We start from the raw sequence: 26,282 nt of genomic DNA on the forward strand, positions 1-26,282 counted from the left end.
ATCTGAGGGTGGGAAAACACAAAATTCAGCCTCCTCTTACTACATAACCACTTATCTGGATTTCTTTGAGATCTCTCACCCACTACACTTTCAACACGAGCTTCTGAGCCAGAGCCAACAGAAAAACTGTAAAACGAAGGGATTCTTGGACAGCTTAACTCAACCTGCCTGAATCTGACGAGTCCTGGCCTAGCACAGGGAAGGCTCTTGTTTTATGCTGTCATGGTCACCCTACAAGAATAACCTGGGATAAGCCGGGCCAAAAGGAAGTAAGTAAAGCACAGTTAGGAGGATACTGGTCAAAGGACCAGCAAAACGTGTGACAGCGCGCTACAGAACAGAGCAGCTCTGGAGTGGAATCACTGGCACTTCCTGTTTTGATCAACTGATTCAAAAGACAACATGGACTTCTGGTTACTCCACTCCTGGAAAATGCTTTGAGCACACTGACCTGCATTCCCCACTTGTGGTTTGAGCCTGAAGTGGCTCAGCCTGTTTGTTATGGAATTAACTCTGAGCAAATAGTTTGCCACCAAGGAAATTCAGTGGCAGCTAACCCAACCTTACAGAATAATTGCTTCCTAGCTGAATGGAGGGGTTCTTACACAGTCTTGATGGTTAGTAAGAAAACTATTGAAAAAAATACCATGTTGTCACTGGCAGATTTCAATCTGAAGCACTTGGCATGTGTTCCTGGCTACTGAACGTACAAGCTCCATCACATGAGAAATTATGGTTCTACTACCACCAGTTTGGGAGGAAACAGAAAGACAACAACTCTATAGACATTAGAAGCTGAAAAGTAGGAAGTTATTCTTAAACTGTGAACTAAAATTACTGGTTCAGCAGTTGTACATTAGAGGTCTTTAATCTCCTCCTAGTTGATGCCTTGCTGCAGGCAAGTCAAACTAAGGGAGTATTTCATATTTTAATGGAGGGTGAGGGAGGAAGTCATCCAAAGCCCAGTTTTCAATACTGCAAAAACCCAAAGTAATCATACAACCAAAATCTTTATATTAAATGAAGAAACAACATGATACACAAGACCAGTTGCAGAAGGTAATTAAGCATACACAGACCTACTGATTAGGCGTAACATATTAAGCTGTATTTCTCCAGTTACATCATACTAGAAATGCTAAAGACTTGTATAAACACACAGTTGCAAAAAAAGTTTACGCTGTCTCAAAAAAATAGACTAAAAATAGCAAAAGTACAATGAAGACCCATATTACGGAAAGACTCTGTATTAAAGATTAAAGTAAACCATCTTGAGAACTGTCAGAGAGATGTACAATACTCTTAACTGTAACATGGAAGACATAACCAGAAAGATTTAATCACAATTTCTCCCTGTACACCAACTAGGAACTAACACATAAATTACCAGCCAGCAGTTTTAGATACAAAATAATGCACCTTTTTCATAAAACAAACATTTAAAACTAAAGCACTCACTTTCACAGGGTTTTGTGGGTGTCAAGTCATAAGTAGGCTCAAAAAATACACCTGAAAGCAAGTCAGGCTCTGAAATATGATACCACCGATCTCTCTCAGGAAGTACATAAAATGTCTGATCAACACCTGGAACGATGCACTCTGTCCACATCTGGTTATTTATAGTTTTTCCCCTCTTTTGGATTTGGTAACCTTCCTTCTTTGTCACCTTGCTATTGAAATTCAATATATATATATATTATAAAAGGTATATATATATTATATAAAGGTATGAAAACAGGAAGTAGAACATACATAGGAACAGAAATTATTAACAAAAGGACTTGTTCTTGTTTGGTTCTGATAAGCTCCCTTTTTGCATTTGTGTGCTTGTTGACTTACAAGCACATAATCCTCAGTAAAAGCAGGACAAGCTGTGTCAAGATAGGGAAATTTTGTGGCGTTGCCATTTTATATTTTGCCACATCAGCTACTTCCATACAGGGAAAGCAGAAAACCACTTACCTCCCTCAACTGCTACTAATACTATTACTATTAAAAAGACAGTGGAGAAGGGAAAAAAGGTAACTATGAAGATGGTTTGGAGTATGTGGTGGTAGTGTTGAGATTGTTTCGGTTTTCCCTTAAAACAACACTGCATCCAGTTTTCACCCAACTGCATATGCTTATGCTGTGCCATTTGACCCTGGAAAGCTTTTGCCCAGCCTATCAGCAAAATAATAAGTATTAGCAAAAAAACCCCTTCTCTCTCTCCCCACATGTAACAGAAAGGCATCCACCCATTTTTCAGTTCATTTCAATTCAGGATAGCATCTGAAAGACACTTAAGAGGGAAATACAGATGGTATCTTAAAGACATACTAATTAGCATGTACTGGTACTCTTTATTCAGAAAGCTCACCTATACACGGCATCTCCAAGCATTTCCCTTCTTTCAAATCTCTGACATGAAAGGAGTGAGATTTTTCATTAATCAAGTTTACAGCACTACTCTAAATACTGCACCAGCTGCAAATGCTTTGGGAGTGGGATCACTGAGAACAGAGGACAGAGTGATAAAAAAACTGTTTTTTAAAGACCCATTCTCTACACTCTACCATTCCTTAATCCTACAAAATCCCAAAATCTACACCAACACAGTTTATCCTTTCCCTTTAGCACATCGATTGCTCTTCTAAATGGCTGATGTGGTTCTAGTGTCCAGGCAAACCATCTAGGTTAATGAAGCTATTTACTTGTACAAATAACTCTTAAAGTACACAGTCTTCTATTAGTATGCACATGTTCCCAAACACTTAATCCCAATTCTGAAATTTACTTGTCATTACAAGCCTAAGAATAGACATTGTTCTTTCTGGCAGACGAAAGAGTGATCTTTCAAAACAGTGCCTCACCTGCAGAATCCTCTCTTGATAAACAATTTGGGACCTGTTATTTATTGCTCAACTATCCATCTCATTGGAAGAGAAATGATCTGCTCCCCTCCTCTGGGAGAAAAAGGGAGGAAATTAGTTCTTGGTTTTGTGAGAGTGCAAAGTCCGTAACTGTCAGCACTTGACTCCAAGTCCTTTACTTTTGAGCAGTACACAAGCATGTTAGATCTGTGCTAGCTGTTTCTGTTTGCAAGATGCATAGTACAATTGGCCTTTGAATCATCCAGCATCTTTATAGGAGTATGTGATTGAATAAGAAGAAATAGTACTTGCCTGTCTTCTTGTCTTGTCAGGCATAAAACAACCCAAGTAAAATAGGAAGGTGAAAGAAGCTAACATCCATCAGACCTGCATTAAGCATGTAGACAAGACTACAATCTTCCTCACCTGAAGTGCTGTAGATTGAGTACAAATTTTGCACTTGTCAACACGAGTTCCAACTTTATAGCTTTGTGAATTTGCTTATGGTATGCAGAAAGTTGCTGGTTTTGAGCAGTAAGTCCGCTAAAGATAAAATATGAGTTAGCTGAATTCAATGCTGATCTTTCCTTAGATGTTTCTCTAAAATTTGACCTCTAAAAGAGAATACATGCTTCTCTCTGTCAGTCAAATGTACATGCATATTAAGATTCCTTGGCTGATCTCCAGAAGTGAGAAAGAGACAGTCCTCTTAAGTAAAGTTTCTGTTTTCTTGATAAGGAGTTCAACATTTGTTTGTAACAGCGGCCAAAATCAGCAAGGTAAAATCTGAAATGTGAACTTCCTTTGACAACAAGCAAGATGATGACTGTTGAAGCCTGCTAGGGTAGTCTCTGAAGCTGTCCCACCTGTTACAGAGACCCCACTTCTACGCAAATGGGAAAGAGTGAGAAGGCCCAACAGCACTAGCAGCTTAAAAACTGCTGTATATGGGTATTGCCTCAGCTTCAGTTAAGCAAATTCCAACAGCGAGAAGCTCGACGTAGGAGGGCCACTGCTCACGACCTGTTTTTTAAACAGATCTAATGTTGCAGAAAACAATTCTGAAGTATGTCAGAAATCTGGCATTTCAGGATTATTCTACTTAGCCTCTTAGTTACGTAAAGGGAAAAAAATAGCCTCAGACACCACAAAAGCAGCAAATTATGAACCAACACACCCATCACTCATAATCAATCACAGGAATGCCTGTAAGATTTCGAGGCAGTGGAACTTGGTATGACAAAACCACTCCCCATAACGTTTTACTAATAGCAATAATAATAAAAAAGGGTAAGAGCATTTTGTACCAATCAAACACTGGGCCAGAAGACAAGATGCCCAACAGGCATGTCACTTAGTTTATGTTTTCAGTCCCTTGTTTCAATTAAAGCGTTAGTAATAACCATGACCAGACAGATTGTACCAAATAAAACTTGCCTGATATGGTAACTTTTTTCTAATGTATCTTTCTACAACAGATGTCTCTGTAGTTGATGCCGTTTTTTTCTTAACTGAAACATGGACAGAGAGTAGATCAAATGGCCGTTCCCAGTATGGTATTAAAGACTCACTAGCATACAAAAAGTAGGTTCAGAAATATTTATAAGAAAGATATCGTAGCTGCTTATCATATGCTTTTTATCCCTGAAATATTTGAAATACAGTTTCGCATGCATTAACCTTACCTCAGAATTAGGAAACTGAATGAAACTGTACTGTACTTCAAGCTTTCTCCAGACTGTTTTCATCTGTACTTCCACTTCATTAGTTCAAAGGTGATATTATGGAAATGCATATTTCTATCAATCTGTAAAACAGGAAGATTATTTGACTTAAGAGATATCCAAAGAAACTGTATTGACAGTTCATAGTACATAATGTGAATGGCACATTGCAGATACTGGTATCTGGGATTATGGAAGCCATCTGCTATTATGAGATGCTCCTAGCTAGAAAAAGCTTCTTCCTTAAGGGTCCTGAATCTCTAATACTTGCATGGTTGCAGTATATTTTTAAAATACTGATATTAAAAAGCATTTAAAATTTATTTTATTTATATTGTATCATTATGCACTCATATGATTAAAAAAAACAAACCCAGATTTCTATCCTTTTGTTTAAATACAGCTTTGTCTTAGATCAACAGTGATGTCAGGGAGGAAGGGTATTAAAAAAGTCTCTATAGCTAGTTTTCCTATAAAAATAAGCCTTTCTGATCTCTCCCAACTACTCTTGGATTCGCCTGGTCTATACCAGCCCAATTTGCAAGCCTCCAGATACCAGGTTTCTCCAATTTTTTTTTTTTTTTTTTTTTTTTTAGTCAGCAGACTAGAGGAAGGACACATTGTTGGTGACACCAATGGAAAAAAAAACCCCAAACAACGCACCAGTCAATTTTAATTAAACACCCAAGAATCTTTAAGATTGCAGCTTCACAACAAAAATCCACTGGTATCACCCCATTAGTTCCAGGACACAAGAAACTGCAATATACTGAGAAATAATCAATAGCTGCACACAGGCATGATTACTCCTGGAAGAAAAAGCAAGCCAAGAATTTAGAAAAAAGTCCTGGCAATAGGGTGAGTTTGAATTTTTGTTCGTGTTTTTGAACTGGTATACACCTAAGCACTAGAGGAAAGCACAACACAGGCTCTTAACCGCACAAACAAATTGTGAGCAAGCCTGACCTGTATCGATTCCCAAAGTCTTCAAATTCATTGTGGATAGCTAGGTTGGGCTTATCACCTTTATTATTTAGACTCCATCTTGAGCATACACCACTTAGTGTCAACTATTCCCATTTTATCAGTGTCACAATTTTTGAATGCTTCCATCATCTAAAGCTTTCAAAGAGATCATACAAAAAATTTTCATTTAGAAGTCCCAGTCTTACGACTACAAATGTAACCTTGAAAGTAACACAGGCTTTAACATCAACAATCCAGTTACACTGTTAAAAACCATACAACCAGTCTTGCCGCATAAAGATGTATTGACTTATTTTTGAATGCCAAGGCTAACAGTACTGGGAATAGGGATGGATAAACCATGCGCCTGTATGATTTCCAGCAGAGGAGGTTCAGCATCCACTTTCTTTCTCTCTTCCTTTCTAAGCACCATGAAGACCTTTACCATTACAAGGTCAGAATACTTCTGTCTCCACATCCATTTATAAGCACTGTTCCTCACACACTGAGGTTTAATAGTCCTGGTAATAAATAATAAATTTGTGTAAAATGGTAACCCAAAACCATCCTGAATATCAGATAGCACCAGTTCTTAAAGACAACTGTCTCCACTGAGCAGACAGGCTGATACTTGACTTATTTCTTCCATGGTAAAACTGAAAAAACATTCTTGCCATGAAAAAGTATTTGTGGAGATTATTTTTGCTTTTTTAAAGTACAGAATCTGAAAAATATATCCATCTCTTCCTCTCTATAACACCAAGAAACTAGAGTTCATCTTCTGTTGGACTCCAAACGAAACAACTATAAACAGCAAACAGTTGGCGTGCTTTCTGTTTTTACACCACCTCCAATCCCCTGTATTTAGCATCTGATTTATACAAAGGCCACTTTATAGGGGCTGCTTTATAAGGGTGAAGACATTTCCAAAAAATACTAGTTGGATTATTTGTTTGTTTTTTAAGTGATGCCCTCCTAGTATTTTTCAAACTCCCAAATCAATGAAATTCTTAGTAACTGTTCATTTCTGTAAGCATTCATTGCATTTCCTGATCCCACTCCCATGTATCAGATATCCAAGCTCTCTTACCAAACAAAATTACTTAAGTGAACTTCCTGATCTGCACGACTCTAGGTACATCTATACTTTAGCATTTAATTCAAATCAGGATTACACTTTTGAAGTCAATCTCCCAAACAACCCTATTTTCCTTGCTTTGCAATGTAAAGCAAAGCAGTCTCTAAGTACACGAACCACGTTTCTTTTGAATAAAACTAGATCAGAGAATGAGCTTCAGATGTACATTGTACACGCTCCAACCACTAACAGGAATTCAGCCACACAATCAGACAAGGACCAGCTTGAAATAAAACCCTCACCACCTGTATAGGATGGATGCCAGGTTCTCGGCACCTGACAGATCTGATCCTATTACACCACAGTGCTTGGTAAGGTGGACACAGCCTCTTTCATGACCTTACCGAATTTTTGTGTCAGTTCCAAATTCATCTCTCCTTTTTTTGAAAGGGGAACTGCAAAATCTCTCGTCAGAGATAGGACTGAAGTTAATGATAATTATTAATTTATGTGAGTGACCTAACTGTGTTACTATTTCTTCCATTTCTTCATCGGCATGAGATGCTACTTAAAAACATACCTAATTTTATAAAAATCAATTGACTTAAATATTTATTTTATACAGTTATCTAAAATGCTTAATTATTAATGGATTACTTTTTCAAAATATTTAGTGCCATTCTTGATGGCATCTTCCAGAGAAGTGCTATCAAGGACAAAATAATAAAGTTAATGAATAAATTATTCAATTTAATAGAACTTGGTCTACTACAACGACCACAAGAAGCACAAACAAATTCAAATGTACAGAGCCTCACAGTGCTGGTCACTAGTTACACATTAAATCCAGATTTATCAGGAAATTTTTCCAAGTGTTCTGACAAAATCTGGAATCTTCATATACTAATAACTCAGAAATACCAGCACCCAAACTGGGAAAAGAAAAATCTGAATTACATGAATATACAAATTAAATAGCTAACCCAGAGGACTGTAAATTTTCTGCCATTGGCAAGTCCCAGGGAACAATCAGAATATCTAAGCTGAGCCGATTTAAACCTCATTCCGTGTGCATGTGGGGAGGGAAGAGCTACCCCACTAGCACAGAGCAGAGGACAGGAACCAACAGCCATGAGCAGGACAGACAGGAGGGTCTCAGAGTGGCAAAGCTCAAGTCAGACTGACTTACCTTGAAGAGGAAACTGTACTCAGGCTGTGGATTCCTTTTTCTTGTCTTCCCACTTATCTCTAGATCCTGCTTCCCTTCTATAGCTCCAGTTCCTCCAGCTCCAGGACCACATCCAGCTCACTCCCTCACCTGTCTCTTCTTTTGACACTAAAAACTTCCCTGGCACTTGACTCTCCCTGCACTCTGTTCCTCCAATTCATTCCCCCTTTGCCCCAGTTGCCTCACCAGTTTTCAGCTGAATTACTTCATTCATTTTAGATTCTCTCTTCTTGCTACTTGTTACAGTTGGGGAAATATGCCAAAATCTGAGAAAATTGGAGGGCTGGGGTAGGTGCGATACGGAACTTTCATACCTTCAGTATGAATTAGAAATTTCACAGCAGAGTAAGACACCAGAGGTAGATGAAGGGTATTCCTGATGTAGCTATAAACATCCAGTACTCCCACCGATCTATAGCTGAATAAGCACAGCAGCTTTTTACCCCAGAACCAGACAGGAAAGGTTGGCATGCAGGAAATCTGCAATTGCAGGAAGACAGAATGCTCAGGAGGGCTGCACATTTAAATGAAAATTGACTTACCACAGCTTTTCAAAACAGAAGGGTGCCAATGGCAAATCTTTGTGCTATTAGACAGCTCTAGCTCAGGTGTGCATTTTAAATGCAAAATTATATGTATTTATGGAACATAACCTTGGAAAAGTAACTTTAATTAGAGTAACATAACAGTTAAAGTAATTTGATTGCAATTAAGTACATGATCATACAAGGATTCATTGGTACAGACTATGGGTTAAATAGTTCTCCATTCACTCCAGCTTCCAGTTACTTCTTTCCTGCTGTTTTACTTCCTTCAGCCACCAGTGCCTCACTTCTGCAGGGTTAGCTGTTCAGCTAATTATACCTTTAACCCGATTCACGAAACGGAACTTGTTTTAAAGTTTCTGTAAATTCAGATCATGTCACAGACATGGGCTAGGGTGATACTGTACAAACAGATCAGAAAAAAAACAGGGCAAATAACCTCCTGCATCTGAGATTTGGGGTGGGAGCAAAGTGGAGGAGAACGGCAGGTGATGCTAGCAACCTGTCCCTCTATGCAGTGTCAAGAGTTCCCGGCCAGCTGAAGGCTCTGTTAATCATAGACGAGAGAGGTTTCAGAACCAGAATTATTAATTTTCAGGCAAACTATAGTCCTAAACAAAGTTTTTTGTTAGAAATCTATGCACAAAGAAAATACATTGCAGGTCCTGATAACAGTCTAGAAGATGCTCCAACTAACAGTCTCACGACTACCACTAGAAAATTTATCTAGAGTTGCTGTAAGCTAGAAAGAGTTTGCAAAATAGTGACTATACTGCTTTTAGAAGTCTACTATAGCTGTGAAATTTGAGTGGAATTTTAAAGGGAAAGCAGCCATACCAAATTTCCAAATCCTACTTCAAAATTCATGTCCAAGGATATGAATTTCTTGAGGAAAATCTTTTCAACAAATCTACATGTGAGAAAAACCCCTTATCATGCTGGGAAAAGGAAACATCATACCACCTGCAGTACATTTCAGTCTTGTCTGTAGAACAGTGAAGGTATATGAGCAAGAACATCTTACTGAACAAACAACCCTTCCAAATTCAATGGGACTCTTACAAGAAATAAAATGAATTGGCTGAACAAACAATATCATTTTCCAGCCTCTGGACACCAAGTTTTCCAGGTAGCAAGATGGGAAAGAAGAGCCTGAAATATGGTTCAAGCACATTTATCCAATCCTTGAGGCAAACTAGCTCAAAATAGTTCAAAAGTAGAAATATACCTCCATGAAAACTAATTTTTAACATTATTTTTATGTCTGCATTCCCTTGAGTTTTAATAAGCAATCACCAAGTTATTCTTGCAAGGTATTAAAAATGCAAGGAATAACACAATATTCCAGCACTTCATGTCATACCGTTCCTCACATCTGTATTACAGTGGTTTGGCCTTTCTATATATTTAGTCAAAACTCTCAACTTAGTTCAGGATACCTCTTACCTTTCCAGCACTTCCAGGTTGCCCTTGGAAAGCCTAGATTTTGTTTTCTTTATCGATTACTGCATGGAACCTTTATGGCAGAAAAAACTTGTAATCATTTGTGGGAAGGTTTACAGAACTTCAGAAATACTGCCTTGGAATACTTTGATGAAACCAAGATACCACATATAAATAATACAGACTTAAACACCAACTGGTCAATTTAAGTAGTTATCTAACCTGGCCAGTTGTTTGTGCAGGCAGGTAGAACAACCACCACTGCCATTAATGCAAAATCTCTTGATTGACGATTCATTTCTACTCTGGCAGAAAATACAGGACAAATCCGTACAATAATAATAAAAAATAATAAATATATATACATACAACTGCTTTTCTTTAAGGCAAGTCTTCCTCTTTTTAGGAAAAATTTCTTCTCTATCAGAGACATGCAACTTTCTTCTTACAGACAGAATTTTTATTTATTTCATGAACATTATTAGACATAAGTTAAATCAATGGACTAGGCCTAACACATTGACATAATTTTTTTCCAGAAGAGACAGTGGTTCTTCCAGGTCCTTAAAGAACTTGTCTGCTCGGGAGGTATCAGAGGACTCTGCATGTCACATCATTTGGTCCCTTTACACATGAGGAAAGAATCTGTACCCTAGAGCAACCTGACCTTTTTCTTCTGAGGCCTTACAACCATGCAAGCTCACACAGACAGAAGACACCCTGAATGGGCAATATCTGAAGGACCAACACACTACTTAAATGGTCAGGCACTCTCCCTGCCCTTGTTACATATTTCTTTCATCACCTTGAGTTCTGCACCGAGATATATAACACAAAGTCTTCTACATAACCAAGCTCCTGATAAATCATTGCCCCAAGGCATATCTAGAAGTATTAGAATACAAATAAATTCTCAAGTAAGGCAGGACGATGCAGTACCCGACAGACAAGACTGGATGCATCTTCCAGAATGACATGAACCTGCATAAATCACAACGCACCATACTCTCCACAGCATCTAGTGACACAAGGAATTAATTAGTGGGGCCATGTGAATCCAGACATAGACCTTCTTAGACTCCATAATGAAAGTCTGCCTCAGCAGTAGGGCCAGAAAATTCCACCAGGCTTTCACTTTGTCTTGGCAGATAGAATTGCCTATAGTAGAAAGAGTTTAAACCTCCCGATTTCTTAGAGGATACCTTTAATATTTTATTTTGGCATACCTAGCTACATCATCTGGAGTCATCTGAAGGACTCCACAGCCTGCTGTGCTGTGAGAGCAGGCTCCGTGCTCCCAGCAAAGCTGCAGTATTCGTCTCTGTATTCTTACAGGTTCTTTGCCCAGTGAGCCAGTAGAAGCTGAAAAATCAGCTGACGCTCCATACTTTGGGGCTAAAAGGAATCTGACAATAGCTCGTTGTTAAAAACAAAAACAGTTATATAGTAGGCCACCCTCAAAGGCAATCCCATCATCCTGCAGCACTGGTGATGCATCAAAGCCAAACAGTTCATTCAGCGTGGAGAGGTCAAGTCAGAATCTGACTTGCCAAGCTTTGTCAAAAAACAACCGGGCTAAAGCCTTTGCTGTCCAGCTCCTTCTTTCATCATACACCACAGCTCTCCAAGTATCCAAAACAGTTCTCTAAAAAGTACTTCTGCTTTCCAAGATAGATCTAAAACTCAGCTGGTTTACCTCAGTGTTGTAGGTACCCAAGTCAAAGCTCCTCCATTTGCAATCTGAAATTCCTCTCAGGATACTGAAGACAGACTGCCCCCCCCTATTAAGAGTCTTCTGCTGCTTTTGACATTCCTGGAAACATAAGGCTAGCTGTGATACCATGGACTGATTTCACAAGCCTTCCCGAGGTCGAAAAATTTATCAAAAAAATACCCAGGCTCCATGCTATTCAGCCATCAGGCAAATTTCATAGCCAGATTTCACAGTATGCATCAGACCCTCGCTAGACTCTACTCGCCACCTGGCTAATAGGTTGCCTTGCGTGGATGGAAGCAACAATAAAATCTGATCATTTGGCACACAGACCCAGATGTGCGCATTCTTATCGTAATACTGATCCTGGGAATGTTGCCCAGACTTCAATTTCTCTCTGACAAAAGAGCCAATGAAACCTAGCTCCTGCCTGTCCCACAGGACATATTAGACCACATTCTGATAGGCAATCCTCTTCTTCCTCCCCCTAAAATTCCTGCAAAAGGTCAAGTATTTCTTCAATTTGTCTTTTTACAGAGTAATTCAAACAGTGAGAAACATTTTCAGGAACTCTTTGATTTTGGAAAAAAAAAATAATTAAAAAAATGTTCTGCCACAACTTTAAAGTCCCATGGTCACAGGTACTATGAAAATTCTACAGAGCAAACAAGATCCCCAAACTGCACTAATGTTCTATTACATTGACTTACACCTCCGAACGCATGTGTAGGATTAATGTTTGGTTTCTCTGGTTTTTAAATTGAACTGCCATGTTTAAATTGAACCCATACTGCCATGGGTTGGATGCCAGGTACCCAGCAAAGCAGCTCCTCCACTGATCAGGGGAGAGAAAACATAACAAAAGGTCCAGGGGTTGAGGTAAGGACAGGGAGATCACCCAGTAACTACTGTCACAGGCAAAACAGATTTTACTTTGGGAAAAAATGTTTTAATTTATTACCATTCAAAACAGAGTAGGATAATGAGAAAATAACTAAATCTTAAAAAAACCTTCCCCCCCACCCCTCCCTTCTTCCTGGGCTCAACATCACTCCCAATTTCTCTACCTCCTCCCTGCCAGCAGTGCAAGGGGACAGGAATTGGGGTGTGGGGGTGGTGTCCTCGCCCTGCCCTGCTCCAGCATGGGGTCCCTCCCGTGGGAGACAGCTCTCCACAAACCTCTCCAATCTAAGTCCTTCCCATGGGCTGCAGTTCTGCACACGCTGCCCCAGCCAGGGTCCCCGCGGGGTCACAGCCTCCTGCGGGCACCCACCTGCTCTGGTGTGGGACCCTCCCGGGCTGCAGGTGGGGATCTGCTCCTCCATGGACCCCCACGGGCTGAGGGCACAGCCTGCCTCACCGTGGGCTGCACCGCGGGCTGCGGGGGAACCTCTGCCCCGGTGCCTGGAGCCCCTCCTGCCCCTCCTGCCCGACCTGGGGCTGCAGGGTGGCTGCTCTCACACAGTCTCACTCCTCTCTCCAGCTGAAGTTGCTGTTGCACAGATTTTTTCCCTTCTTACACGTATGTTATCCCAGAGGCACTGTGCTGTTGCTGATCGGCTTGGCCTTGGCCAGCAGCGGGTCCGTCCTGCAGCCAGCTGGCACTGGCTCCATCATCTTCTCACAGAAGCCACCTTTGTAGCCCCACTGGCTACCAAAACTTTGCCTTGCAAACCCAATACACATAGCCAAGCTGAATCATACTAAACACAGCTTGTGGGGTTGGTAACTTCTGACAAGGTACGGAGGTGACAGGAACGTATAACTGGGAATGAGAAAACCTTTCCAAGGAGATCACTGCCTTCAGCAAACCACTAAGTCAGAGCCATCATCTCAACAGCTCTGAACACATGGAAGCATGACAGCATCTTTAAGGAAATCAAGAGACACCTTAGACACATCCCTCCTCCCCAAAAGGTTAAAGGCCTTCACCATGAGCAGACTTACCAGGTAACTTAAGTTTTCTTGCAGAAGATAACGTGGACTACATTAACATTCAAAAGAGTAAAACAACCATCCTGGGGGAACGAACACAACATGTGCTGGAGCTCAGAAAATTACTTTTTCATTCAGATATGAGAATACAAACACACCTAGACAATTTTGGCGGTTTGGACAGCTTTAGTACTAAGAGTCCTTACAATTAATGTCCTTCTAAAAATCATAAAACCACTTATTTATTAGCTCAAAAGTGTTCCTCCCCAAAAGCAAAATAAACACCTACGTCTCTGTTGTAACTTGGTCTGTCACAACAGAACATTCAAAGTATAAACGCTTTCCCCTATTGGGGCTGACAGACTGTTGAAGGTCGGTCACCAAGCATTTTAGTTGTCAGTAATGAGAACTATTTTAAAAGAATATGGAAACCTTAAGGTCTAGAACTCAGCAGCTGGCACAGGGAGAGAGCTGAACATTTTTTTTTTTCCCCTGGAGCTGTAAAAATGCACATATTCTATTAAATGGCCTGTAGTGAAACCAAAATCCTATCAGCATTAGAGGCACAAAAGCACAGAATTCTTGCCTCGCTCAATAAAATCTGTTTTAAGTTCTGCTAAAACATATAAACCTTAAAATTTGCATTTGTTTACACCATTGTAAAGTAAAATGAAAGGATCAGTCAACTGTCATTAAATCTTAAAATTGGCAGCAGCTATAAATGCAAGGGAAGCACATTTAGATTTAATTCATGCAGTGTGTATCATATCAGGAACATACAGAAGACCATTCAGATTTATACACAAAACCCTACATGTAGGCTTCTATTGATATAACCCCTGGTGATTAAAAAAACACAATGCATACTTTATTTTCAGTAACTCATTAGTCATTCTTTAATCAACACTAAAATTTTATTAAAACATGTTGCAAAGTGTTTTCCTTCAGACTGGCTACGACTTACCAATACTGCTTTGGGAAAAACTGACTACAAGGATGCTCAAATAGGAAGATGGGGTGGCTTAGAATGCTGCAAAAGACCCATCCATCCTTTGGAGATTCCAGCTGTTGACAATCATCTATATAAGGATATATAAATATATAAAGTTTGGTTCCCAGTAGGCCCATCTATATTCCCCAGAATACAACCTCATTTCTGTGAAATAGTGATAGGACGTTTGGAGAATAACCAAACTCCCCCCCCAAAAAAAAGTCTTTAGAGGAAACAAGCAAGCACAGGAACGTTTTGCTGGCAACAGCTTTTAGCTAAAGATAAAAGACATGACATCCAGTCTCTTGCTCTCTAGAAGTCACTACCTATACAATACTGTATAACAAAAAGAAAGGCATTTAAAAATATTTCAAATTATTCTAGTCAGCTTGAGAATTCCCTTAGTCCAAGTGTAGCATCTAAAGTTTAGGTATTTCTGTAGTCGATACATTAGATGCTTTTGGATCTAACTTCAGAAAGTCATAACCCGATATTCTTCTAATGAACAATGTTCCACTAAAGGAATGTTCTGGCTTTCCGCAATTAAGTGATGTTACAGAAACAACTGTAATTCTTTGGCAGACACAGAACTAAATGTTTTACCATTTTTTTTTGTAATTTCATTGTACCAAATAAACCCTTCTATATGTCAGGAAAAGTGAAAGAGTGCTTTATAATCCAGAACACCATATGAAATTACCTTGGTAGCATTTGATTTTATCTGATCTCAAGTGGACTGAACTTTGACTCAGCTGTTTAAAAAACCAAGGTAGTACTCTTCCCTGATACAATAAGACAAATTTATTATTCAGTCAGGTATTATTTCCACCCCCTGAAAACAGAAGTAGTCTTTTTGTTTGCATAGAAGAAGTTACACATTACAAAAAATATTTACAACAACTCAAAATAAAGACATAATTATGGTATCTTGTACCAGTATGGAAGTCTTGTACTAGGGAATTATTCCTGTATACCTGGTCCCTGAAATTACTTCAAACATTGTTATTTCAAAAAAAAATAAAATAGAAATATTAGAAGAAAAAACCAATGTAATAAAAACAAACCAGATACTGCTAAAGTACCCATTTACTCATTAGTATCTTAAAAAATATGACCATAAAAAATTTCCATCATTACCACCTGCATTATGATACAGAACTCAGTTTGCAAGTCTGAACTCAGGCCACCACAGCCTCAACTTCTGCTTCAGCTGAGGTGAACAGGTTAGAGTAAGGCAATGCTGCATCATATGGGAAGTAACACACACAGGTCATTCAATTTAGAAACTAAGCTGCTCAAAAGTCCTCAGCCATTTTGGCTATTAAACCTAACAATTATACATCCAGAACACTGGAATGTTATACCGCCCGTAGTTCTTTGGCCACCAGATCATGGGCCCTTTCAACTCAACCTAAGATGTCTAACGAAAGATTAGTGAAAAAAATTCTACATACAGAAAAGGCCTGAAGGGCACAGACACACACAGGGCAGGAAAATTCAGCACCAAGTTCTTTGACATGATGTATTGTTACCTACATATCCATTCTGGCCTCCTATATTTACTACCGATTTATATATTAAAAGTAATGGTAAAGAATTCCAGTTCATCTCATCTCTAATTCTCTGCTACAAATGCACAGGGCTGCTGGTGCCCTTATGAAGGACCTGAAAGAAACTAAGCCTTTTTTTTTTTTTTTTTTAATTATTATTTTAAATTGTGGCATATACTGGTGGCACACCACTCACAGAGAACAATACGCATGTCTACTGGTTAACGGCCCAGGAACAGGTCCATTTTATATAGCAAAACCCACCTTCTCAGAACAAACACTGTAAAAGATGGGCTGTATCCTGGAAAAAAAGACTTTAAAAAGAAGGGCTAAATTAACTGCATAGTTTCTTTAGCCAGGAAGAAGTTTTTGTAAGCAAAGCTCTACAGGCACCAGAGGTGTGCTAACCACCAGAGCTAAAACACACCGTTGTCATCTGCTTAACCTGCTAAAAATTCCGACACACTTGGTATTCTGCACATGACTTTAAACACTCTGGCAGTGCTGATGTACACTAACAAACTTAACTGACAGGCACCTTCCTTCAGACACATTTTAATATACTAATATAGAAGTTAAAGCATCACCCTAGAAATTGTGGATGAACAGGGTGATTCAAGATAGACTTGATGAATACAAGTGATTATTCTCTGCTGTACTTGCTAAAGACATGTTACTTTACAGAGATGAGCACAAGGCTCATGAAGGAAGGGGCAAAAGGGAGAAAACAGAAATAAATTGGTTTTTAGCCAATTAAGCATACTTGGAGGAGAAGACTCCTGAAATATGACCATACATTTTAGTACAAGCTTTACAGCAAAATACACTCAAAACGAGAAGTCATTTTGTTCTTGGAAGGTACAGAAAGTAGGTTAGACTTCACATTAGAATAACATATAAGCTTTTCCAACAACACTGAGACACACCACCAGGGAAATACGTACATTTGTGATAGATGCATTGTTCAATTTTTTTTTTTGTAAATTTCATGTTTATTTTAGTTCTGGAAAGCTTGCCCTGCTGCAAGAAACTTAAGATACTTGACATGTTCACTTTAATGTAACTTCTAACAAAAAAAAAGGAAAAAAACCAAAACCCTGACACTAGCAGCTTTTTCTGTTTAGTGAAGGCACAAGAGCCAGCAGCTGACATTTGAATCTCATCTTAATTCAAACAGGAAATACACTTTAAAGAGTTATCAATTACAGACTGATTCACCCATGACTCAGTGGATTCTCGATTGCGAGAAGACTGCTAAAGGCATACTAGATATACAACAGTTAAATGCATTTATAGCACACTGGGGTAGGCACTTATGTGGGTTTCCTTCTGCCCTCAAGTCCACAAACTGAGAACAGTCTCAAATAGAATTCTTTAAACCTGAAAATGACACACACATCTGCTCAGACTAACCAAGCAGAGCTCCTCACTTCAGGACCACTTTGGATTTAGTGGAGACAGAGATCCATTGCACAGAGCACGGACCATCACAGGAAGATCTTTTATCTTTCCAGCGCTGTCCCATTTGTTGTTAGTTAATAATATTTAAACTTTAAAAAAAAACACCTTTGAAAAAAATGGAAGTACAGCTATTTCAGATGTATACACTATCACAACCTGTAGCATTTATGAAAAAGCTAAAACAAGTCTTACAGATACACTTTACAATATTAATTATCCTAAGTAATTGCTGCACCATTATTATTTTCTGGGATATTCTAAGGAAAGGAAAACAGCATCCTTGCAAGTTCCCTTATGTATTTCATTTCCTACCCAAGTAAGAGGAGAATACAATTCTTATTTTAACTAAGGAAAAATGCAAAAACGAGTTCAAATATACAGGTAACCTCTGTCCCTCTCTACACTGAGAATCATCTGTAACCTATTAAACTGTCAAGCAAGGACCAGGGTTAAGCGAAATAAAAGAACCAGCAAAGTGTTTAACATTGGTAGTTTCTCTATAGGCTATGCTAAACCTCTATATGAACCTTAGCTGATTTAACACTTTAGATGCATGACATTTTATAAAATCATACGTGCAAAAGTGCAGGTAAATATTTTACTTACTATCCTTAGTTTACAGAGCAGCTATCTCTTCCTCCTAAGCAACTACAGAAATATAAAATAGCAATCAATACTGTGAAATTTAGGGGAAGGCAACAGAGACTTTCATGTAAGGCTGTCAGATTATTTTATCTCACATTTCTGTGTTCCAACCTTCTGTAACACTGACCACAGGCTATACATAGCACTACTCAAAGATTCAGCAAGAAAAGGGCCTAACTGCAGATGAGCACCTCTGGGGCTCTAAAGTAATTCAGCCTCATGAAGGTGTATGCTCAAGTGACAAACTTGCATGGGACTTACAAACCTCACCAACAGGAGCATTCCTTGGAAAGCTTTCATACTTTAAATAGATAATAACAATGCAACCGAAGCATCAGTCTTCAGATAGGCCTTTTCAGCATACCATCATCCCCACCAAACCAGAAAGCCATTGAATTTCCTTACTCCTTGCTGAAACAGATTTCAGCCCTCTAACAACTTACTGGAAATTCAGCAATCCCTGTTTGACAAGAATGCCAGACACTTCTAAGTGCTGATAGATTTCAACACTGGATAGCTTCCAAGAGTACTCATTGAAAATAGAAAAGAATCCCAGTTCAGGGTAGCAGCTTCCTTATTCAGGTGAAGAAAGGTGAAAGGCTGTCCAGAAGCAAATCGAAAGTAAACAGAAAAAAGTCAGTTTTTCCTGAAGTGTTGTATAAAGCATTGATTATTTACATTTTGCCTCTGTGTTCTTTTTACAGCAAGGCATATTAATTAAAGCTCCCATATGTATACCATATAATTAGAGAAGATTATAAAAGGAAGATAACATATACACACTATCATGACCACTTTTGTCTGTTCAAATCTGAAAAGCAATTGCTGGAACAAACAACTGCAGGAAAAATATACAGGTTACAGGTTTACAAAGTAAAAAATTACATGTCTTACAAAGCCAAGAAGGAACAAACTCAACATTCCAATGTTTTTAAATGTAAAAGAACTTATATACGTACCCTTCCTTATAAACCACTGAACATTAGGAAGGATGAAACAACCTTCCACATTTTTGTAAGTAGCTTTGAAAATGACAAAAATTGACACAGAATTACGTCGCAATGCAGCAGCAGGCTCCATTTATAGGAGTGCCTTTCACATTGCCCCATGGAAATACAGAGCCTTTCTAACTATCAGCCCTGACAATTCAACCCAGGTTCAAAACCCGGTTACTTTCTTGCGATTGTATTAACAGTGGGAGACTGCAAAAGAAAGTATGTACCCCAGATATGTTCCTGCATTTACTTCAAGTGATTTATTGAAGTTACATGACTGCAAGTCAGGAAACAGCTTTCAAGCACATGAGGAAAATTAGAAAGTCTGACCTGGTTCTGTTGGCTCTAGAAGAGTCACAAGATAAAACAATAAAAGTTACTAAAGTGAGCAGAAATAAATGAGCAGGTTTAAACAGAAGTTCTGCTGAATAGAAGCAGTACTCTTGCACATTCCTTCTCATATTAGTATGTTCTCAAAACTAAAATAGAACAAATATTTGAGTATATTTAAACAGAACCACACAATAGTTCCATAACAAGCTTACAGCTCTTTATATTTAAAAAGAAAACAGAACTTGAAAGATCTAAGCAATGCAACTAAATCTTGATCAAAGAAGCATGCAATCATATTCTGGCAGTCACTAAAGCAGATGCCTGCTATTAGTATAACATAAGCATCTCCATAATGCAACTCATCCTTATTAAGAAAGAAAAAGAATATCTGGGGTAAGAACAAAACAAAACAAACAAACAAAAAAAAAGTTTGATGTTACAGGAAACCCAGGAAAGGGTGATCTCAAGATGCTGTAATGTATTTCACTTGTGCATATATGTCTGGAAGTCAGGTGAGACCCAGAAACTCTCGAGTTCTTTAAGATACAGGATGCTTATCTCTAATAAACCAGAATGGTACATGATAATCCAGTGATCTGATTAAATGAGCTTTAGACTGTCAAACCACCAAAATCCCATGTAGATCAGATTACATGATCTTGGCCTTTCCTAAACCAGAGAAGGGAGTGGGGAACGTAAAGAGAAAACAATGATGACGTGGGATACAGACATGCGTGACCCAAACCAAAACCTCCTAATAATATCCTTGAACAAGACTGGTAGCTTTTGCCAAGACTTGCAAAGGTGTAAAATGGTCTCAGGCTGTTTCCTGAGTGAACTTGGGAAGGAGAACGGGCCATCCCCGAACTCCTATTCTTTAAGATACACTTAAAAAGCTTAAAAAATTCAAGCATTCAACAATTCTTCTGATGAATAAAGAGCTTTCTGGCCTTTCCTTGTCTACATGCTCACTTAGGGGTAAGGTTTACCTCTTTGTCAACAGAAGCTAACGCGTTGCAGTTTGTATGATGATGATGTCAGTTCTTCCATGCACAGACCAGCAGAATGGTTTGAGGGAGGTGGGCTCTTCTTGGCTGGTTGTGGTGGGTGTTTCCTCTTGTTAAATAAGCTGAGACCTCCTCGTAGTTCCTCCTTGTTAAAAGTAGCAAGATATTTGTAAGTTATCTCAAGAGGAACATTCTTAGATACTGAAAAATAGCAGCAGTTCAGGTACATAACTCTTATCGCACTACTTGTAACTTGATCGTAGACTTGACGTATTGAAAAGCAGCTTCAGAACACTATTACCTGCCTCCGGGGGGTTGGGGGGTAAGACACCTGATAATTTGAAAACTGCACGATCAAGATGCTCTTAAAGATACAGAATATGTTATGCCAAATCCAGGAAAAACAGTGGTAGGATGATGAAGCAAGATACCCATCTGTGCCGAGCTGATAGATGAGACTTTCAAAGGTGTATCAATAGGAGAAAGAACAACAAAATTTCACCCTCCATCACCTTCAAAGGTTGTAACAAAGAAAAGTTATCAGCAATCTGTATAGGCAGGTGTCTTAACTAAATAACTGAAAATATTTATACTTTGAAGGGGATGAAAATGAGGGAGACTTGTTTAGGATAATGAAAAAGAGGTAAAGACGTGGAGAGAAAGCACCTTTGTTTTAACTACTGTTCCTCTGCAGACAGAAGTTAAAATACTCCAGAATTCAACCTAGCCATACAAGAAGGGAAGTACATGCCCCAAACCTCCTCCGCCCTGCCATGCTGCTTTAGGTGTACTGGCTCCATACAGCACCATCTGAAAAAGCAAACTGTCTACTGTACATGAAGTAATGACAAACAACTTTTCCATTATTGCACAGTAATAGTACATTATTTTCCTACAGGTCTTTCAGCACCTAGATTATTTTATAAAATTATTTTTAGACTTTTACAATTCTTCCACTCTTTAGTCAACTGCTCCTTCTCTCATGTGGTTGTGAATATTAGACATTTTCACAGCTTAACCTCTAACTTTGGATCTTAAAGTTAGATGTATTTGGATGAGCTACAAGGGCTTCTTTTTGCTTGAAAGCGTGACAGGATACAACACTGAATGCTTTAGACTGTTCTGATGTTATGTTTCACACTAGTAATTGTGTAAAATGCCCATTATGCAGCACCACCAGGATACATAGCTACCACTGAACAGCAGATAAAGAGCTTTCCAAGCCACGGTCAGCAACAGTGAAATTAAAATAGTTTACAGAAGATCTAGGAACTACTGAAATAACAAATTCTGCTACTGCAGTACTAAGGAACATCGCCCAACAATTATACTGGGAAGTTGCCTATAATCTGGTCTTATCTTTATTACATTTATTTTAGTGTCTTTTATTTTATCCTCCTTAAAAAGGCTTCCTCTGATGCTATTCAGTTTAGGTGCTACTAAGAAATAATCAAAAAAGCCTCTTTTTGTATGAGAAAATTTTCTAAAACAGCTGTTACAAACAGTGTATCAGGGGAGGAACAATTTTCACTTCTTTCATTTGCTAATCCTTTGCGAGAGCATCTCTACTTTCTGACAGCAATGACATTTAAATTGATCATTCAAATTAAAGTGATACACACACACACAAAAAGAAAAACAAAAGACAAGGAAGAAAGTCCAAAATTCCAAGGAAATGGACAGGTTTTGAAAGCCCAAGTTAACCCAAGAGGAAAATATAACAAAAAAACACCCAAAAACCCCAAACCCCACCTAATGAAAACCAGTTGTATTTGCCTGACATTTTCAAGTTTTCTTTGATAAAATTACAGTCATATTTCAGAAAGCTTTCCAGTTCACAGACCTATTCTATTTCTTGTTGATGCTGCAATAAATTTCAATTAAAAAATGTTAACAAAAAAGGAAAACATCAAATGCACGTATTTAAATAAAAGCCAAGAAAGATACTAAATGCTTATACTTCTATCTTCTAATGAAGTTTGGGTGAAAAAAAAACGGGCTACAGAAAAGATGTAACAGTTGCACAATTGCTATCAATGTAAAACGAAAGATGGAGACAAACTTTTTAGTTGGGACTAAAAAAAAGCTAATGCTTTTAAACTAAAAGAGGGTAAATTCAGACTAGACAAAAAGAAGAAATTTTTTATGACAAAGGTTGTGAAACACTGGAACAGGTTGCTCAGGGAAGTGGTAGATTCCCCATCCCTGGCAACATTCAAGGTCAGGCTGGACAGGGCTCTGAGCAACCTGATCTATTTGAAGATGTCCCCGACCACTGCAGGGAGGGGGTTGGACTAGATAAGCTTTAAATGTCCCTTCCAACCCAAACTATTCTATGAATATTCCGTTTTCAGGCTTAACTCATATGCACCATGTTACAGGTAACCATGACCTGCAAACTAACATTGATCCTTTGAAGTTATCTTTATACATTTATATATGTGCAGTATAGAAATTGTCATTTTCAAACAGGCAAAACTGAAAGAAATAGTAACAAGACAATAGGCTAGGAGATCTTACTTAAAGCCAGTACACGGTTGATATCTGGAAAATACACAAAGGACAGGTGAAAAAGATTCTGGACTTTACTAAACTAGAGAAAATTCCCCAAATGCTAATCTGCCTTAAGGTTCCTGTCCTCCAAGTTCCAAAGTGGTTTCCTTAACAATTTGATTTAAAAATTTAAAATAAAAAGGATACTGTGGAGTTGAGTGATAACATTCACATTGGGTGATAACACAGCCAGGAAAAATCCAACTGGAAAAAGAATATAATGATTTACTTCTGCAAGACTTGCAGATAGCCAGAACACCAATTGAAAACCTGCCAGATTTTATTACATACTATTACAGAAATGACACCATTGTCCTCTATTGAGTTTGAAAACCTGATGTGCATAAACTCCTGCTGAAAAAAACCCCACCCTGCTGTCAGTTTTCGATTATATCTATATAAAAATAATTGCTTACAGGCCAGCAGTTCAACCTATAGCCATTTCATATCCTACCTCACAAAAGGAAGGAAGAAACTACTTTTAGCTCACTTCAAAGTAAACTCCCTCCTTTTAAGTCCTACAATAGGATTTAAATATTTGCAGAAAAATCACGGGACTCACAAGAAGTATGGTAAGAGTTACTCCTTTCCTGGCAAATTGTTTCTCATGTTTGTGAGCCACTGCCAAATCTAACACTGACAGAAGAAACACTTCGGAACTTCAACATTTTTTAAAGCCTTTCCATTGTTTCAAATACGCTCATAGAAACAAACAATACTGAACATCCATAGTATTATGTTATCTTTCCCAGGTCAGAAACACCCATAATTTTTAAAAATGTAACTGCTGTAGCACAAGACTATGTACAATTACTTTTGCTAATACAAATGCTAAACTTCAAAATAAAATGGAAGCTCAAATCTATTCAGACAACCAAGTGGTCAGACCAGGGAAGGGGGGGGTGGGGGACGGGACACGAGACAGGACGATGACAAACCAACCAACCAAACCCTAGGCATCCACCCAATAGCTCCCACTGACAAAATATTCAGATTGAGATTTTAAGATAGCCTGTAGCACTAAACCATTTGGCAGCTCTCCTGCCTCAGTTCTCTGTATAAAGACAGACTTAAATCACGGAATAGAAGACTACCACAAATGGGGGATAAACAGAAAAAATAAGTCTACATAGTGCGCCATGCCCCAACCCAGACCTTTAGAAAACTGTAACTCAGGCCATCTGAAATAATCAAACTATAGTTAAAAGTAACTAATCATAGTATTAAAAAAATAAAAATAAAAATCTGTGAAGTTTCCTTCTAAAGAAAGATCTACCAGAAAAGCCCACAAATATGACCCTAATGAAAAGGGCCATCACTAAGTGCCACACCTGTTTGCCGAGTTCTTCCCTCAGCTGTAAAACAAAAGATGGTGGTACACTTGCAAACTATACATGAAGTTCCGTTTTCATTTTAACCCAGATACACAATACAAATGAACTTTAACTACTGCAACCAGATAAACTAACATGGCTGGTGTTGAACAAGGTCAAGCAATTTTTGCTCCTGTCCTGCATTCACCAACTCAGTCAAGCAGAATGATGCCAATTAAAAAGGACCAACCAAGCAACCTATTAGACTGGGTTAGAAATCAGATGAGAGACAAACTGTCTGAGCTCTGGAGAAAGACAAGGTGACCAATCCACATGAATTGGTAACCCCACACAACCAAGTTGCTGTCAGATAGAACCATCAACTCACAGAGGTTGGAAAAGACCTCCAGAAGTTGCTTAGTCTAACCTTCTGCCCAATACAAAGCCAAATTCAAAGTCAGGTTAAGTTGCTCAAGGTTTTGTCCACATCCAAGAATGGCAGTTCTGCAGCTTCTCAGCAACATGCCCCAGTACCTCATCATTCTAATTATTTATTTTTTTTAATCCAGTAAAAAATTATCTTGCTGTAACTTGTAACCACTAATTTATCATCCTTTCAACATGCACTCTTGGGAAGACTCTAGCTCCACCTTCTCTAAAACACCCACTGGGTAGCTGAAGACAACAAACAGACCATTCCTCAGCTTTCTGCGGGCTAAATGCGCACACACCTGGCCCTCAGCAGCCCCTGTTGCCCACCACGCCACCGCATGAGTCTTCTTGTACTAGGGTAACCAGACCGGGAAGACTGAACCTGCAGCCTGCCGGCTTTGATTTCTGTTCTAATTCAGCTGAACAGTGAGCCAAACCCAAAAGTTTTAGTCTTGATCCCACTGTTCTCCCCCCATTTGCAGACCAGAGCTAGTACCCCAATGCAAACAAAGGATGAGGTTCCTCAAATAACTGATGTGATGGTTTTGGTGTTGGGGTTTTTTGTTTGTTTTGGCTTTGTTTGTTGTTCTGGATTTCTGTCAGATCAGGACAATGAAAATGACTTAACCTGGTCACCACAACTGCTGCATGGAGTATAACTGAAGGAGGGAAAGGGCAGAACCACCCATTATTTCACTGCCCTATCAGACAGGTGAACAAATAACGAGTTTTACAGTGAAAGCAACACTAGAAACATACAGCATATCCTCCATTCGCAAGGTTGTTACCTCAAATACCATGTTATTTTACTGCCAAAATAATTTTGTTGCTTGCCACGGCAGATTAAGGGAAGTGTTTTTATGAAGATCTATGCAAACATTTTGCAAGGTAAGCATGCGTGGGCAGAAGCAACGTAATTCAGATGTGTTCGCTGCTAACTTACAGCATGACTGCCACAGCTATGCTCTGTTTCAACTAACGCAGAAGTTGGGTGTTGGCAACACAATTTTAGCCAGAGCTCTTCGTCTATTATTCTACCCTGGATCTCAGCACAGGGGTTCCACCATCACAGTTTGACTGCTTGAAGTTTCTAAACTGGCACAAGTACTTAACTAAAATGCATTATATGTGCATTTATGGTCCTCACACTTCTGGGTATACGCACTGAGATTTCAGTTTGAATATGATGAAACTATCTGAACTGTACTGAAACCCATTATAGATGTACACATTGGAACAGAAACAAAAAGGTGTTTTGTTGTAGTGCTTTTTTTATATGTATTAGTTACCTTTATATATTCTTAGCACCAGCTGCATCTGTGACATATCATGCTTTTTGGTTATAAAAAACGTATTTTTTTAACCAACACTAGACACATTTTGAAATACCACATGCATGACAGTAAGTTGAAAAAACACCAAGAATTTGGCTAATAGGGTACATGAGGTGATCAAATAATTTATTTTTACTGTATATGGTCTTACTAAGAAAATGAAATACAGTGGAGATAGTGTCC

At 38.7% G+C, this 26,282-nt stretch overlaps 1 protein-coding gene across 3 annotated transcripts in view; it reads right to left on the minus strand.

Annotated features, from left to right (window-relative positions):
- BMPR1A (bone morphogenetic protein receptor type 1A) overlaps positions 1-26,282 on the minus strand; it is an 82,114-nt gene that overhangs the window by 36,679 nt on the left and 19,153 nt on the right. For 2 of the 3 annotated variants that reach the window (XM_080402828.1, XM_080402830.1), the window contains exon 2: positions 4,538-4,659. The gene's annotated coding sequence lies outside the window, so the exon portion shown is untranslated. Of the gene's footprint in view, positions 1-4,537; positions 4,660-5,542; positions 12,324-26,282 lie in introns of those variants that run through there. The other variant, XM_080402829.1, reaches the window with a different exon arrangement.

Source organism: Falco punctatus (genome assembly GCF_963210335.1).
Source record: "Falco punctatus genome assembly, chromosome: 9".
Classification (NCBI taxonomy): Eukaryota; Metazoa; Chordata; class Aves; order Falconiformes; family Falconidae; genus Falco; species Falco punctatus.